Source organism: Mauremys reevesii, linkage group 4 (assembly GCF_016161935.1).
Source record: "Mauremys reevesii isolate NIE-2019 linkage group 4, ASM1616193v1, whole genome shotgun sequence".
NCBI lineage: Eukaryota > Metazoa > Chordata > Testudines > Geoemydidae > Mauremys > Mauremys reevesii.
The window spans coordinates 74,065,555-74,071,564 of NC_052626.1; the positions used below are offsets into that span (position 1 = coordinate 74,065,555).

General features: G+C 42.8%; 1 protein-coding gene across 1 annotated transcript in view; it reads right to left on the reverse strand.

Moving 5' to 3' along the window:
* LOC120402887 (astacin-like metalloendopeptidase) overlaps window positions 1-6,010 on the reverse strand; it is a 73,760-nt gene that overhangs the window by 38,707 nt on the left and 29,043 nt on the right. The window lies entirely within an intron of this gene.

A 6,010-nucleotide genomic window follows, 5' to 3' on the forward strand; every position in this document is an offset into this window, starting at 1 on the left:
GAGTATATAAGACAGACAAAGGGCCAGATACTCTGCTGGTGTATATCAGTGCAGCTCCCTGGGTTTCAACAGTGCTGCACCATTTTACATGAGCAGGAGAATCGGTCTCAAGGATCTACATGGCACTCATCATAACCCTGAAGCAATTTTTTCTTGGAATCGATCTCTGCAGTTTGCTTACTTTTTGAAGACCAATCTTTACTTCTCTCTTAAATCTGTTCATTTTACCGATTTATATCTCAGTGCATAAACAGTGGTTCTGACAAAGATTAGGGGTCAGAACTCACCGTCTTTCCACACCCAAATCTCCCTTTGGCTCAGTGACAGTGTGCAGAGACTTCAGGATTGACCCCTACATTTATTATTCAAATATTTTGGGGAATATTTCAATGACTTGTTGTATTCTATTAGTGCTCACAATGCTTTAGGCACGGTTTACATGCACACATAGGAAGATACAGGCCCTGTCCCAAAGAGTTTCCAGTCTTAGAAGACAAACAACATATAAGGGCCTATGGAGAAGGATGCACTCACCATAAACACAAGTTGTTATGTACACTTTTGTTACTTTGATATTTTGTTTGGTGTTAAAGAAATGTACAGCAGCTATACCTGCTTGTCCCTCAACTTTAACTTCTCTATCATTGCTGGACAATTTCTTGTAGGACTCATGAAAAAGAAGTGAGTGTGCTAGTGCAGCTAATAATTTGCAGGTCAGAATTTGTTACTTACTAGACTATCAATAACAACACTCCTCAGATACTTTCCTTCTAGCTCTGGACTGAAAGCCAGAGTTTCTGTCCTTTAGCTGATAACAACAATAATAATACATTCACGTGCAACTCCCAAACCCCATACACATAAGGAGTTACTAGCTGCTGTAACGCAATTAGACTTGCAAGAGCCAAAGTTTAATACATGAAGGAAATGCATTATGAAGAAGCCAAAACTGAAAGATACTTCCAGCAACACATTTTAGTTTAGTAACTGAAATTCTCCTAGAATAATAAAGTCTTGAACAACATAAAAACTGGGGATGTTTACTTTTTAGAAAAGAAATGATGGGGAAACTAATAACAGTCTTTAAATATATTAAGGGCTGTTATAAAGAAGAGAGATTTAGGTAACATATTAGAAAAAAAAATCCTAACTATAAGGATAGTTAAGCTCTGGACTAGGCTTCCAAGGGAGGTTGTGGAATCCCTGTCATTAGAGGTTTTTAAGAACAGGTTGGACAAACACCTGCCACGGATAGGTTAGGTATACATCATACTGGCTTAGCGCAGGGGACTGGCCTAGATACCTCTTAAGGTCCCTTCCAGCTCTAATTTCTGTGATTCTTCTCCTTGCTGCTGATACGAGTATAATTGACACAATTTCCTGGGAATATTAGCCCCTGTGCAAAGTAATGGGGAGCAACGGAAGGTGCATCCAAAATTTACATTTTGAACTAGTAATTATTCAAAGAAATTATGCTTTGCACCTTTAGACCAGGATCCTTTTCAGGCTTATCCCCTTTCTGGGACTTGGCTTCACTGGTAACTCAACAGCAAGGCAACAAAAACACACACCTTAGCTTAAGTATTCTCCCCAAGTTGACTGTTGCAAGGGTTTTCCTGAAGAGACCTTTTCCCCAGACCTTAGTTCCTTCTGTCTGAAGTACCAATTCTCCTTCTGTCACAATGGCTCAGCATCTCCCCTGCACTGTTCCAACCCCTGCTAATGGGGTGGGTCAATAGAACAAACTTTCTACCCTGTTGCACGTAGGCATAAGTGTAACATTTGTGCTAGTGAGGCATTTTGGTAGCTTACTTTGTGGCTGCCAGTGGCAGTGTTAATGCTACCAAGTTCCTGAGCAGCTTACACTGTTCATTGGGAATTGCAGTAAGTGCCTTGTCCGAGAGGGCACCAGCCACCACCATCACAATGCAGTTACTTACAGATCACATGAAAACTCTCTAATGTTTTATCTCTATTGCACTAGCAAGCAACTAGCAATTATTTCTTTTAATTCAGAGAAGGGCCCTGCCACACTGCTTGATGGACAGAAAATCTCAAAATGTCACTGGAAAAGCTTGAAGCACCAAAATGGAGCTCTGTAGCACCAAATGTTGTCCAGTGTCTATGTTTTGTCTTTTACCATGTGTTAACCATATGGGCATATCTGAGGTGACATGTACAGGGACAACCGAGAGACCAGTTGGCTGTGAACTACAATATTTCAATTCCAATCAAGGGTCTGTGCACATTAATACAAGCCTGAGGATGTTCCTGCATTAAAAATAGGATTGGTAGATAATGAAATTGATCTTCTTTTGGCATGACAGCCCTAAAGCAAAAGTAATGCAAAGGTTTCCAACCTCAGCTGTTGGACTCAGAGTGAAGTCATCAGGAGGAACAGTGTAAAAGCAAAAGGCATTTGAAAGGTCATAAGGAGCAATCAATAGAAGTTCCATCTGCTCAGCATTAATTTCCAGATGTTCCTGTGTCCATCGGTCTTGAGCTCCAGACAGAGCCAAACAGGGAGGATAGACACCAGCAGAACAGAGAGGTAAATCCAAGTCTGGTCAGCATGAAAAACATGCCCTGACCTACAACAGAACTGCCACAAGGCAGCTTAGGGATGTTGAAAAGGACAGAGCCACCAGTAAGACCCAGGAAACTCCACAGAAAACAGCAGCTAGTTCAGAAGAAGAGCTCTCTGTTGTCGGAGAAAAACTTAGTTCTCACTTTTTCGTTTGGGTGCAGCAAAATTAAATACTTTATTATTTTTCCAGTAATTACAATGGAGGGAGAGAGTGCCATAGGACAGGTCTCTCAACTGATAAACAATTACAGCAAGCCTTTATACTTTTGTTACCGTCCCATTTCCCTTCTCAGGCCCCTAACGACTCTAAGACTCTTGCCTCCTCATGGCTGATTTATTACAAAAACATATCACAGATAATCCATAACAAAAGTTCCAATGCAGTCTTTTTGTCACCCACAGCACAAATAGTCCTTACATCCCATGGCATCAGTCCATCAATATAGAACACACCACTCTCCAGCATCTTCCACTACATGTAGGCTCTTTTTTGCAACTCTCCTGGCTTTCTGTCAGGAGGACCACCCAGCTCTTCCAGGTGGAGTGCAACCCTGCTCTTCCCAGCAACAACATACACACCCAGCCTGGAACTTCTGCTGGAAGTTCATCCTCACTAAGGAAGCATCTATCACACTTCCTCTCATCCCTCTTATGTTAACTTCTTCTCTCAGATAGATCAGCAGCTAGACCCTTCCACTGTTCCCCTGGCCCTCAGCCCTCCAGCGTAGAAACATCAGGAGTTAAGCCCCTCCACTGCTACTCTCCCTTCAGCCCTCAGCTCTGGCTCACCAACTTGGAAATCAGCAAGCAACTCCCTTTGCTGTCTTCAGCTTTCCCCACAAACCTCACACAGCTTCCTTCAGGAACAGCCTCCTCCTTCTCTGATTCTCCTTGATCCCATATAGTCCTAGGTGCTGCCCCACACTCTTAACTGGCCAAACTGGGGGCACCTGTACTGGCACAGGGGAGCTAGACCTGCTTCATTTAAAGAGGCCAGTGACCCTGTGACAATCTACATTAGCTTTCAGTGCAGAGAGTTGACCCCTATTGTGTATAATTGTGGAGTGTCATTTATAGAATTTCTTCTCTCCGATGAGATTTGCAGAGTGTTAATCTGCCTTTTTAAGGAAACCAAGTCTATTTCATGCTCTCTGATAAAGAGCTATAAATCACTGCCCAGGGTCTGTGCTGACTTCTGCCTTGTCAGAGGTCTCCAGTGGTGCAGGAAAGTCTACTCAGGGGAAGAAGTTGTAACAATAGAAAGCTGCCATAAATTGCCATCCACTGGCATCCCCCTCAGGGACCAATTGCAGCCAAAAATTCTGTGGCACTGGCTTCAGAGGGTTCACAACCATGCAGCTGGGAGATGAGGCTGACCAGACTTGGATTTACCTCTCTGTTGATTTAAAGTGCAGACATACAGCTGAAACACTTGGCCTTAGTGTTTCACGTGGCCTTAGTGATCCTTTTTCCAAAAGTGGCCAGCTTGGGTGAAAAATGATGTCATCTTGGACGTCAGTAATGGGGTGTCCATTGTCAGGGGCAACAAGGCAGTTGCTATCCTCTTTTACTGTTGTTTTAACAACCAAACAATTTTCCTCTTTCATGTTAAAACAAACAGTTGATGTTTGTGCAAATACTGCAATTAAATTATGTATCTGCACTATTTGTGTACACCATTGCACATGTGCACTTCTGAAACCTTTGAACACAGTCCCTTATATGGGTTTATGTACTGCTGATGTCCAGTTTTTGCAAGGTTTTTTTCCCCAGCCGAAGGCTGCTGAATGACAATTTCAATTAAAAATGTTGTCTTGTACTTTTCACAGTATGTACAGAATGTGGCAAGAAAACCTTGTTCTCCCCACGTGAACTTACAGAAAACATCACAGAAAAGTATAGTATCAAAGTACCGCTTGGAAAACTGATTTTTTTTTTCCAGCCTTGCTTCCCCAATTGATTGTTAACAGCTTTATAAAGTTCTCAGTGGTGCTTGTGTGAAAGGTGTTAAAAAGCTACAACTGATGGGCAGAACTAAATTTCCATTTCAAATTCCTTTTCATTCAGTTCTGTCCTTGTTGGTATCCCACAGCACTTCTCCGCTCATAGACTTGAAGAATGATTCCCAATCACTAAGGCCTTTGATTTGACAGTTGCAGTTTTGTTTAGGACCCTTGGAAGAGGTAAAAGAAAACAGAACCTCCTGGGCAATGTTGTTTACCCTGTGCCAGCCTCCCTCTTCATGGAGCAGCTCTAGGGACCCCAGGAAACTTCACACATTGTTTAATATGAATGTGAGACAGTGAAAAGAGGCGATCAAAAGGAAAGCTTCAAGGACCCATTAGAATTAGGCTTGGCAGAATTTGATTTTTATTTTTATGTAATTTCGATGGATCATATTGATGTTTATTTTTAAGTCTTTTTTTCTATTTTTAGCCATTCAAATTCCCAGTTGCACAGAATTATGGGGTTTCAGCATTTTATTAAAGTTTTATCAATATGTACAGGGCCAAGTTTGATCTTGGTCCAGTCCTTGCAGGGACAGGTGTCCACATTACCAAAAACACCCTTAGAAGTGGCACCAATTTTCCCTCTTTATGTCAGTCTCGGCAGAAAGAGCAAGGACTGAATGGGACACTGAAAATGAATGGCCCTATCATCCCAAGAGGGGATCCTTCTAGGGAGGAGGAATGCTGGCAGGGCAGTAAAGGGAAGCATAACCTGCTGCTGCCCATGTTCTATTCTATTCTTCTCTGTTCTGTTCAGGTTTGTGTGGCACCTGTCACTGCTGTACCGGAGATCCTTCCAGTAGGGCATTAAGCAATGTGACTACACATCTGTCACATGTTTGTTCTCTCCTCAGAGGGAGAAGCGTGTGCACTGGAGTGTCTTGTTTTGGTAGGGTGTGTATATATATATATATATATATATATATATATATATACACACACACACACACACAGGATGGATGTGTTTATGTTAAAGCAGGCAGGTCAAACAAATGTGCTTTGCACTTGGAGAGGAAGGTGCTGAGGTTTATGGTGGCCCTTGGTTCCTGGGGTAGTCTGTTCTACTTTCTTGGGCTGGCCCTGAGACGAACTTCTGCCTCCTGCACAAACAAGCTTTGCTCTTATTGTACAGAGTTCATTGTGCCAGTCTCCACAGCTGCCCGGTTGGCAGCTTTCATCAACCACTACATTAACTTTAAGTAAAAAAAAAGCCCTAACCCAATCCCCTCCTCCCCCCTGAGAATTAAAAACCCAGCCCTCCCAAACCCTGCTAAAGAGCTGATCCAACACTTGGACCTCTCTGTGGGTTAGCCTGCAGGGCCCACCCCTTTCTGCTGACGTCTTCCCTCTATCACACATCAGACTTTTCCCAGTGGAGCTGGAAAACGAGCTTCAATGAAAACTGCCTGCTTGC